The sequence below is a fragment of the Anolis sagrei genome, chromosome X (genome assembly GCF_037176765.1).
Source record: "Anolis sagrei isolate rAnoSag1 chromosome X, rAnoSag1.mat, whole genome shotgun sequence".
In the NCBI taxonomy this organism is placed as follows: Eukaryota; Metazoa; Chordata; class Lepidosauria; order Squamata; family Dactyloidae; genus Anolis; species Anolis sagrei.
In genome coordinates this window covers 39412743-39425198 of record NC_090034.1, presented here as the reverse complement: position 1 = coordinate 39425198, position 12456 = coordinate 39412743, and the positions used below count along the sequence as shown (strand labels likewise).

Here is a 12456-nt window from a genome sequence, read left to right as displayed (position 1 = left end):
GAGGAGAACGTGCTACCAAAGCTGTTGCTTGTTGAAGTGTCCCTCTATGATGTCACTGGGAAAGAAAAGTGACATGTGTATCAGGCGAAAGGAGGAAGGAAGGAAGGAAGGAAGGAAGGAAGGAAGGAAGGAAGGAGCTCCAAAGAGAACCTGCCCACCATTGCTAGAACGTTGCCATCCCCATATGGCTCTCAATTAGGCCCCTTCCACACAGTTGTATAAAATCCACACTGAAGTGGATTATATAAATAACTTTACTCTTATATCCTGTCTCCACCTCCCCAAAAAGACTCAGGGTGGTTTGCGTGGGGACCAAGCCCAATATAAACAAAGGTTACAAAGTAGCACAATTAAAAACATATAACAGTCAACTATATTAAAACAATAAAACCAATAAAATGTAAGATATAATAAAACATAAAGCAAGCAACAAACAACCAATGGCTGAGAATTTATTTATTTACTATATTTAATACCGTCCCTCTCAGTCCACAGGTGACTCGGGGTGGTTCACAATTGGTACCAAGACCATAAAATACAATTAAAAACATTAAAATATTATAAAACCATAGCAAAGTCAATAGCAAACATATATCATTAACGTCTCCTTGCTGAAAACATTGGCCAATCACATCATTTAATCATTCCATTTTCCTATGTCAGTTACACTGTACTTGGAAACACTTGCTCAAAAAGTCTTGAATGTTAGAAGGGAGGGGGCCAATCTGATATCCCTAGGGAGGGTGTTCCATAGCCATGGGGCCACCACTGTGAATGCCCTGTCTCTCGTCCCCACCAGCCATGCTTGTGACGAGGGTGGGATCAAGAGCAGGGCCTCCCCGGACGATCTTAAAGCCCTGGAAGATTCATAAGGGCAGATGCGTTCAGACAGGTAAGATGGGCCAGAACCATTTAGGGCTTTATAGAAAAGGCGGCATGTGCAGATTTGAGACTAATAGAGCAGGACAAGGGCTAGTGTGAACACAAACTGTAAGACTAGGGCTGGGAATAAAGTGCTGGAGATCCTACTAAAAGATGAGGGCTAGGCAGACTTGATCAGTAGCTAAACCATTATTAAAGGCACATTGGAATATCCAAATCTTCAGTTCTTTCCAAAAGGTGGGTAGGGTGGGGGCTAATCTAATCTCTCTGGGGAGAGAGTTCAAGAGCTGGGGAGCCACCACCAAAAAGGCCCTCTCTCTTGTCCCCACTAATTGTGCTTGTGATGGAGGTGGGAGTGAGAGAAGGGCCTTCTTGGCAGATCTTAGCACTCGTGCTGGTTTATAGAGGAAGATACGGTCATGAAGATAGTCAGGACCTGAAACATTTAAGGCTTTGTAGGTAATAACCTGCACTTTGAATTGGGCCCAGAAACTTATCGACAGCCAGTGGTGCTGCTTTAGTAGAGGCGTTGTCCGCTCCCTGTAACCAGCTCCAGTTAGCAACCTGGCTGCCGACCTTTGCACAAGTTGCAATTTCCGGGCTGTCTTAAAAAGCAGCCCCATGTAGAGTGCAGTGCAGTAATCCAGTCTAGATGTAACCAAGGTGTGAACCACTGTGGCCAAGTCAGGCTTATAAGGTAGTGTGGACTCAAATAAAACTGTTCAAAGCAGATATTGTGGATTATCTGCCTTGATAGTCTGGGTTGTATGGCTGTGTTGAAAGGACCTTTTGGACTCATGTGGGAATGAGAGTGATAGAAGACTAGCTTGCTCACCTTCTACTTGCAAATACTAAAGACTGTGCTTGCAAGATACACTACTGTCACTTACATTCCCTGTTCTGTAAGACTGGAGTTTACTGTGGAATCTCTTAACTTCCTTCTTCTGCAGACGTTTTCATAGAGTTCAGGTCAGTCATAACCACATTTGGCCTAGATTGTTTCTTCTCATTTTCCTGGACCTCTGAAGAATCTTATCCCTGGTTGTTGTTGTTTTGCTAGGAAGTAAACGGGCAGTGTGGAACAACTGTCTTTGTGCCCTTCTTACAGATGTCTATGAAGAATGATCATGTCCCTTGGCCCTGAAATTTTAACTTAATTTTTATTACACCACATTCCTGTATTTTCTTTTAACACCAAGGTTCTCAAGCCAGTTTGCATGCCACAACAAAACCATTTTAAAATTGAATCTATATCAAACATTTTAATTTTTTAAAAATACCAAACAATTGAAGTACTCTTAATGCCCAAATGCCTAACTTATTTTTATTCCTAAAAATACACAATGTTTTCCCTTGTCTCTGAAACAAGATCAAGGGAAAAGAGCACAGACATACTTAAATCCTCAAAAGTTGTCTTTTGATACTGCTACCTATGTGTAGCTGTGACCCATGAGCTCCCCCTACTGCTTCACAAGGAACAGTGCCACAAATCAATGCACTTAGATGTCAAGCTCCAACATCAGGCGTAGGGACACACAGAGCAATGCAGAAGTTGAAAACCCTCAGCAAATCTGCACCACTGTTGCATTCTGAGAAATGAAACTCAATGCACATGCATCTATTGTAAGAAGCTTTGGTGTTCGTATTAGCAATGTACAGTGAGCTAGTACAGTGAACGAAATACTATAAAAATGACAAAAGAGGCATTACAATAATCATAGAATCATAGACTTGGAAGAGACGACATAGACCATCAAGTTCAACCCCTTGCCATGAAGTAAAAGCACAAACAAAGCATCTGCCAACAGATGGCCATCCAGCCTCTGTTTTAAAACCTCCAAGGAAGAAGACTCCACCAGCCATCCGAGGCAGCATATTCTACTGTTGTACAGCTCTGAGGACCTCATCACTCCAGAGAATGAATCCACTTTAAATCTGTTTGCTCCCTCCTGCAGAATTCTGGGGTTTGTAGTTTAGGGAGGAGCCTTTAACAGCCTCACTAAACTACAAACCCCAGAATTGTGCTGGAGGCAGAAACCAGATTTAAAGTGGATTCATTCTCTAGTGTGATGAAGTAGTCACTGTCAGGAAATTCTTCCTAATGTTCAGGTGGAATCTCCTGTAAATTGAACCCATGGCTCCATTGGATCCTAGGGCCCTTCCAAACAGCCCTGTATTCAGCAATATCAAGACAGAAAATCCTATCTCTGCTTTGAACTGGGTTATCTGAGTCCACACTCAGATACTGTGGGATTTTATGTCTAGATATTCTGGGTTATAGTCTCCAGGGCAGCAGAAACAAGCCTCCCCCTCTTCCTTATGACATCCTTTCCAATATTTAGACATGGTAATCACGTCTCCTCTCAATCTTCTCTTCTGCAGGCTAAATAGACCCAGGTTGTATCTTGGAAAACAACTACTCCACAGGGTTGTTGTAGGTTTTTCGGGCTATATGGCCATGTTCTAGAAGCATTCTATCCTGACGTTTCACCTGCATCTATGGCAAGCATCCTCAGAGGTTGTGACCCATGGAGATGTCCTTGCCAATTGAAACATTCACACATACCTCAAATAGAGTTCTTTCTCCCACCCTGGACATGCCACAGATATATAAACCCCACTTGCCTAGTTTCCAACAGACCTCACAACCTCTGAGGATGCTTGCCATAGATGTAGGCAAAACACCAGGAGAAAATGCTTCTAGAACATGGCCATACAGCCCAAAAAACTTACAACAACTCAGTGATTCCAGCCATGAAAGCCTTTGAAAACTACTCTGCATTTTTAAATAACTACTACTCCACATATTGTGAAATAACTACTCTGAATATTCGCAATAAGATGAAAAGGAAAACGTCCCTGTTGAGTACAGGAGAAATATTTGTACAGAAGCACCTAATGCTGGCCTCTTTGGGAGAAAATATGTCAGTAGCTGTCAAGGGAATTGCCTTCTACTACCACCCCCAATGAAAGGAGAATAAAGTCCAACTAATTTCTGGAATAGAATTGGATAAAAAGGATTTCATGTCCTGCATAGTGAAGTTTTCAAAGAACAAGCATTCCCAGAGTTAGCCGCCTTCAATTTTACAGACTTGAATGGACTACCGTGTTGTCAAATCTCACAGAATTGTGTAGAAGTCTTCAAAAGTTTTATTCATGTTGGTTTCCAAATGCGAGTCAATGGGAGACTCAAAAATTCCTTTTTCTGAATCTTGATTTTGATACAGGAGCGGAAATATGATGGATTAGGTATGAATCGCTGTCCATCTGACTCAGGGGTTCTGAATTCAATCATGGGTCTTTAATGAATCTGCCCTGTATTTTCCTTTTGTGGGTGAAAAAATAATTTCATGAAGTGGATTTGAGTTAGCCCTGGTAGCCAGGGCCGTAGCCATAAAAAAATTCAGGAGGGGTTGAAATTTTCGGGGGGGGGGGGGGGGTTGAAAATTTTGTGGGAGGGGGGTTGAAACCTGCCTCCTAGCTCACGCTGAAGCAAAAAACACAGCAGGGGGCAGAGCAGCCTTCAAAAGCCTGCAGCTCTGCTCCTGTCAACCACCTCCACCAAGTCTGGCCTTCTTAATGGGAACATTCAACACACACACACCCAACTTGGTTGCTTCACTACATCAGCTATTGCTGCAAGTAATGACAGTATGAATAAATTGTCAGTATTTGCTTAAGATAGTGCTTGCAGTTCTGGAGGGACTCTTAATTTTTTGCATCTCATAGACTTAGCATGGGGATTTGGTTAACCAATTAAAATTAATGAGTAAACCAGTTTTTAAAAAAAATCTGAAACATGTGGGGGGGGGGGGGGTTGAACTGGTAGCCTTCAACATTTTACTAGCAGAAACCCACCTATACTTTTCAATTATAGGGCTCAATTTCTCTTAATTGTCAGGGCAGTATTCCATGGGATTCTCAAATTGAATTCAGGGCGGGGTATTTTGAATTCTGTGCTAAAGAGCTCTTATGCCCAAGGATGCCATGGGATGCTGCCATGACAGTCCAAGTGGAATCACGGTGCAGTAACAACGTAGTGTGAATAGACCTCAGATCTATGGGGGTAATGCTTTTTGGATTACAGTTCCCACAATCCTCTTGATGAATGGCGACCCTGATAATTTTGATTCAGAAAATAACCTTGGTCAATACTGGCTCAAAAGCTAATGCGAAGTGTGTGTGCTGTTGCCTCAATGGCTTCTGGATAGTTATGAAACTCTGGACGTCCCACTGAGAAGATGGAAGGCTAAGCATCTCATTTTTGTTATTCAATAATAATAATAATAATAATAATAATAATTTATTGTAAGGATGAAACAATAGATTACATCCTCAGCTGCTGCAAGACGATTGAGCAGACAGACTACAAGCAGAGGCATAATACCATTGCTCAGAAGATTCATTGGAACTTGAGTCACAAATATCATCTGCCTGTGACAAAGAACTGGTGGGATCACAAGCCTGAACAAGTTACAGAAAATGAACATGTCAAACTACTCCGGGACTTCTGAATTCAGACTGACAAAGTTTTGGAGCACAATACTCCTGACCTCATGATTGTGTAAAAAAAAGTAGGGATTGTCAATGTTGCAATCCCAGGTGACAGCAGGATTGAAGAGAAAAAACTAGAAAAGCTGACACGATATGAGGATTTTAAAGATCAAGCTGCAAAGACTCTGGCAAAAGCCAGCAAAGGTGGTCCCAGTGGTGGTCGGCACCTGGGTGCAGTGCCTAAAGACCTTGGCCTGCACTTAAACACAATCGACACTGATAAAATTACCTCTGTCAGCTGCAAAAGGCCACCCTACTGGGATCTGCATGCATTATTCGCTGATACATCACACAGTCCTCGACACTTGGGAAGTGTCCGACATGTGACCCAATACAACAGCCAGCAGAGTGACCTTGTTTGCTGTGTACTAATTTTTTGTGTTTCAAATAACTTTATTTTTATACCCTTCCTCCATCTCCCTGAAGTGACTCGGGGCGGCTTACATGGGGGCAAGACCGGACAAACATGGATTAAAACACGAGGCAATAAAATCAAAATAAAATAAATACATCACAATAACACAATACAACATCATAAAACAATCCATAGCCTGAACAACAATAAATACTGAACTTGGAGGGCTAGGAACTTGTGCAATAGTTACAGGACAGGGGCTGGTGAAGAAGTGCGAAAGCCGATAATAATTAGGACTGGAAAGGTAATGTCTTTGGTATTTGAACAGCTGCTATGGTTGGCCTTCTGACAGAAGAAACTGGTAAAGGAAGCACAAAGAGTTCACTTCTTTTGAAAACCAAATAGAAGAAAGGAATAGGACAATAACATGTCCTCCGTCATCATAAACACACCACATTTCCATAATAAACAGTAGCCAGGAGGTTCTTCCCCCTCTAAAACCGAAATATTCACAGCACTTTAATTGACACAGGTGTCCCCCTTTTCAAGGAGTGAGGAAAGTGCCGGGCTCCATACAGACGAAACCAATTAGTGTTAACATCAAACTGTTTCTGACAAGCAAGAGATGTGTCACGTCCCCCTCCTGGCTAACTGTAAAGGAAAGAGAAGTAAACTGTTGATATCAGCAAATCATGACAAAGAAGCCATATACGGTGATGATAAAAACTTTCTGTGAAAAATGCACATCTCAACATAGAGATTCGTAAGGCAGGTTCTTCTGAAGGACATTCCATCCATTATGGATAGGAATTATTACCTAGTTCATCCTTGCTCACTAAACTAGAAAGCAGGAGCACAGAGTGATCTTTGCTTTGGTCAGCACAGTTTGAAACGTGTAAAGAATTAGTTAGGACACTCAGGGGTTAACTGGACTTTGTGTATCTCCAACATCACCATATAAGGAAAATGCCATTGTGGGCTGAACAATGGGGAGAATGGGGGCTTTTATTTTGCTAGTCTCAGAGAGAAAGTGAACAATTCAATTTTTTTTGATAAATATGTAGAATTCCACAGTATAACTGCTATTGGTTGTTTAGACTATTCAAAAGTAGGAATATATCATGGGCTTTTGTTTGCTGTGAATGTAATTATTTTTCCATTACTGAATGCAAGAAATCCTTTCAGTAATCTCTGGGTGATCTTACAAGAGATTTTGCACATTTCCCTATGATGTTGCACACTTCAAGCACTTTTATATGAAAAAAACCAGCAAAACCCTTTTGTGTGAAACATCTAACATTTTAATACAGAAAACAGTGTGTTTTCTAGAGGTGTGCAATTCGGCAAAAAAGGCATGTCATTCCAGGTTCCATTGCCAACTGGACCCTCATTCTGTTTAACAAGAAGTTACTTTAAAGGGGAAAGGTATTTCCGTTTCATTTGACAGAGATTTGGCCGATTGGCTACAATGGGAAACTCTAAAAGCTTAGTCCTCAGCCATTTTAAGGCCTTTCTGCATAAAACCTACCTCAGTTTTAGACCCCATTTACAACTGCAGGCCTGCCAAGTTTCAAAACAATTCACCAATCTATTGAATTTTTATAAATATTTTAATTTTTAACCATAACATTTTTAAAAATAAGACAAACTGCAAGAGAGGATTTTGGGGATTTTACTTGCTGGTTGTGTCCATTCTCAGCCAATCAGAACATGGACACAACAAGGCTTTTTATTGTCTGAGAAACACACAGAGAGAAAAACTTCAGCTCCCATCATGCTTGAGATGAAATTTTCAAAGGCCACCCTATGCAAGTGCTGCTGGGAAAGTGAGTTCCCAGGGCCCTCTCTGGAGGAGGTAACTTTCCAAGAAAAAAATAGATAGGGGTTGCTTCTGCCAGGGAGAGAAAAAGATGTGGTAAATCCCTGCCTCAGGTATATTGCGGACTTAACTCTTTCCTCACCAGAACCGAAAAAACAGTTCTCTGAATCCGTTTTGCCAGGTTTTTCGTCTCCCCCCTCCCCATTCTGTTTTTGGATAATATTCAAAATGGCCCATGAAAAACTACAAATCTCTTTCATTAAAAGTGATTCGGACCCAAGCCTAGCGTCTTCTGCAGAAGACAACACTTTCAGATTGACAGCCCATACCCCAACATTTTCAGGTTGCCAGCCCATACCCAGTTGACATGTTGAGATCCATTTTTTATTGAGGACCAAAATGTTTGTGTGTTTACATCCTCAGGGCTAGAAACGTGTTCAGCCAGTTGAAAATAGTGTTTGGTTCTTGCATTGGTGGGGAGATCATTTGCAAAGATTTGAGGATCCTCAACAGGCTATTTACAAGTCATAACCAATGAGTAAGGTTATGATGTGTGGAAAGAAATCAGTCGATTCAGTAAGTTCATCATTTGCCTTTCATTTCATTCACCAATGAATTACTCAAAAATCAAATTACATATGATTAAACAAATACGTTGTCCTTGTGAGGTAACTGCTAGAATCCTCTTGCTGAGATGCATAGTGGTAAACTATTAGTCCAGTCTATGTGTTGCTAAGGTTGATGATCAAGTAGATAGTCATTATCTCCTTTGGTCAATCGCTCTCTCCATTTGCAAAACACTCCTGTGAAGCTTCCATGCTGTATATATCAAGCTGCCATGCCATATGTCAGGTTATTTGCCCATTTATTCCAATATTGTATTGTCAAAGGCTTCAATGGCTGGAATCACTGGGTTGTTGTGATCTTCTGGGCTGTATGGCCATGTTCCAGAAGCATTCTCTCCTGATGTTTTGCCTGCATCTATGGCAGGTATCCTCAGAGGTTGTGAGGTCTGTTGAAAACTAGGCAAGTGGGGCTTATATATCTGTGGAATAATGTCCAGGGTGGGAGAAAGAACTCTTATCTGTTTGAGGCAGGTGTGAATGTTGCAATTGGCCTTGCAGTTTCAAGGTCTGGATTCTTACTGCCTGGGGGAATCCTTTGTTGGTAGGTGGCCCTAATTTTTTCTTGTCTGGAATTCCCCTATTTTTGAGTGTTGTTCTTTATTTTCTGTTATGATTTTAGAGTTTTTTTTAAATAATTCCAATATTGTCTGCTCCGAGGTCTTTAGCTAATAAGGCATCTTTCTTAGTGGTGGCCCCCTTCTCTCTTTGATCTCAGTGTAAGCATAATAGTAGAATGTTATGCTCCACCAACTAAGGTCTTGATCCCAGTCTTTAATTCTATGGCAGGGTGTTCCCCATCTTTAAAAAGGGAGGGGGGAGGGGAAGGACTCAAACAATAACTGTCCAGTCAGCCTGACATCAATACCAGGAAAAATTCTGGAACAGATAATTAAAAAGACAATCTGTAAGCACTTAGACTGGAATGCCATACTCATAAAAAAGTTAACAAAGGTTTCTCAAAAACAAGTTATGCCAAAAAAAATCTTCTCTCTCTCTTTATACACACACACACACATACACGCTTGGGAGATGAAGACAATTCTGTGAATACAGCTTATCTTGATTTTAGTAAGGCCTTTGACAAGGTTCCCCATGAACCTTGTGCTGCTGAGCTGCTGACCTGAGGGTTGGCTGAATTGCTGACCTGAATGTTGGCAGTTTGAATCCGTGAGATGGGGTCAGCTCCTGTCTGTCAACTCCAGTTCCTGCCAACCTAGCAGTTCAAAAACATGCAAATATGAGTAGATAAATAGGTACCACTTTGGCAGGAAAAGGCAAAGAGACACCCCACACTGGCCACACTACCAGGAAGGTGGCAATGCAAGCTCCTCGGCTTGGAAACGGAGAACGTACCTTCCCAGAGCCAGAGATGAACACTGCCTCCAGAAGCTGGAAATGAAAGGAGAAGCCTCTGCCTTTGTTTGTGTTTGTGTGTCTCATTTTATATGATTGTAAAGACATTGATTTTTTTCCTATGTATGTAAATGCTATAATCTGCTCTGAGTCCCCTAGGGGAGAAGGGCGAAATATAAATAAAGTGTTATTATTATTCTCACAAAGAAGCTAGTGTGGGCTGTACAATACTACTGTCAATAGACTGGGAATTGTTTAGCAGACCAAACCCAAAGGGCTACCCTTCAGAAGTGACCAGTGGGGTGCCACGGGGTTCTGTCCTGGGCCCAGTGCTAGGCTGCGTCAGTAGGAGTCTAGTGCCAAGATCAAGGGAAGTCATCTTCCCACTCTGTTCTGCTTTGGTCAACCCTCACCTGGAAGAACACTGTGTCCAGTTCTGGGCAAAGCAATTCAAGGCTATTGACAAGCTACAACATGTCCAGAGAAATTGTCTGAATTCTCATTAGTCAAAGTGAGAGAGAACCTGGCTTTCTGCTGCAGAAAACCACAGTGTGGTCGCACATTAAATTTGTTTTGTTTCAGTTCTTTGTGTGTGCAATGCATGCTTGCGTGTGTCTTTCCTTCCTAATCAGCTTCATTTAAATCAAGACAATCAGATCTTTGTGCTTGGGAGGATATTAGGCAGGAGACATCAGCAAAAAGAGGTGTGATAAATGTTTGGATCCGCAGCTGAGAGAAGAGCTTACTCATTTTTGTGTGTGCATGTTTTGTGTGAGTTTTTGTAGTTTACGAAGATTGAAGGAAGCTTGAGAAAAACAGAAAGCTTCCCACGCACTCGAGTTCTTCTTCTTGTTCAGATAAAAATCATACTGAATAAAATAAGCAGACAATGGTTCATAAAAGATGAGCAGCCACATCCGCAAATGACTGATTTGATCCTCCGTGTGACAAGTTGCACAATAAAGGGGAAGGTGGGATCACAAGTGTTTCTTACAATCTCATATTTTTAATCAAACAGATGTAAAATAGAATGCACTCCTTACAACAGTTCTGAATATCTACATGCTAATGGTGGTGAGGAGGCAAAACCAGGAGGTTTTCCGTGGCAATCTTCAATCTGCCGCTCTCAGTGTTGCCTCCAATTGGTTTCGGGGTAGGTCTGTCAACAAGCTATTTTTTCAAAGCATAAACAATTAGGCAGGAAATATACCTTTGAACATTGAAACTATATCTATAAGTATGCCTTCACTTTTTTATTGCAACCATCGTCATCGCATTTTATTGAAGGAAAATGTACAAAATCTCCCTAGATCCTTTTGTTTTGTGGGGATACGCTACTCAATCTTCCTCCTCCTCCTCCTCCTCATGCTGGTTAATCTGGAAGTAGCGCAACTCGTAGATCTCCTTGCTGTTGGCCACCACGCACAGTCAGTTGCACAGATTGCTCTTCTTCAGGTATTTCTTGGTCAGGCACTTCAGGACTGTGTTGTGGCACAGCTGGTTGGGAATCAGCTGCATTAAAATCACCACTGACTGAAAGGTCATGAATTCGAAGCCAGCCCAGGTTGGAGTAAGCTCCCACCCATTTGTCTAGCTTGCTGTCGACCTTCGCAGTCTGAAAGACAGTTGCATATGTCAAGTAGGAAATTTAGGTATCACTTATGTAGGGAGGCAAATTTAACTAATTTACGATGCCATAAAAATCTCCAGCAGCGTGCAAAAGAATGAGGAAGTACTCCACCAGTGTGACAAGAGAACGGTGAAGCGACAGCTCTCCCGGTGGCTGGAATTCAAGCATACCCTCATGAAGCTGGAAAGTTAAATAGCCTCTGTGTGCCGGTCTATATATGTTGTGTGTCTATGGCAATGAATGTTTGCCATGTATATGTGTATTGTGATTCCATCTGCGGGGCGAGAAGGGCGGAATATAAATACTGTAAATAAATAAATAAATACTTTTTTGAGAAGGAGACCTCGGAGGTGACGGTGATCTTGCTCTTGCTCCTTTCAGTGGTCACAATGCCCCCCCCCCCTCCCCAGGTTCCCAGCTTTCCCATTGACTTTGATTCGCTCCTGAAAGAACTGTTCAAGATTTGCGGTCCATGATCCCGTCCTCGACGGGTGTGTGCAATCCAGGGTGAACTTCAAGACCTGCTCCTTCTTCTTCTTGCCGCCTTTCATCGCCAGCTTCTTTGCGGACGCCATGGCGGCAGAAGCAAGGAAGGGAGAAAAGCACCTTCACGTTTTATAAGTGTGAATGGAGTAACACATCCAGTGGTGCTCCACCTGGACAGTGCTTCGATGTGCCAACTGCATTTCATGTCAGATTGACCTCCTGTCAATGTTCTGCTGTGGGCAATTATTATTTTGATATCATCATCATCATTTGCATGGCGCTTTTTAAAACAGAGATTCAAAGCAGCAAACAATGCTAAAAACAATGTAAATATACAATATAAAACCTAAAGACTATAAACATTAAAATAGAATTGAACCTATGTTATTTCAAAATAAACAGTTTAAACTATGAAAAGCTTATTTAAAATACATGAAACACCCCACCCCACAACAAGAGGTAGGAATAAGACAGTAGTCAGGGCCAAAGAAAAGCCAAGAATATAGGAACATCTAAGGATAAGGAAGATTGTGTAGCTCAAGTAAGACTACATGTGAAATAAGGTTTTTCTGCCACTTTCTGGCCAGTAGGATCCAATGAACTGTTCATAGAATCATAGAGTTGGAAAAGACCACCTAGATCATGCAGGAAAAATATAATCCAAGCACTCCCAACAGTTGGCCATCCAGTCTCTGTTTAAAAGCCTCCAAAGAAGGAGCCTCCACCAGACTCCAAGGCAGAGAGTTCCACT

General features: G+C 41.8%; 1 pseudogene; it reads right to left on the bottom strand.

The window, feature by feature from the left end:
• Window positions 1-10927: 10927 nt before the first annotated feature.
• Window positions 10928-11794, bottom strand: LOC132780444 (large ribosomal subunit protein eL22-like; annotated as a pseudogene).
• Between the last annotated feature and the right edge of the window lie 662 nt (window positions 11795-12456).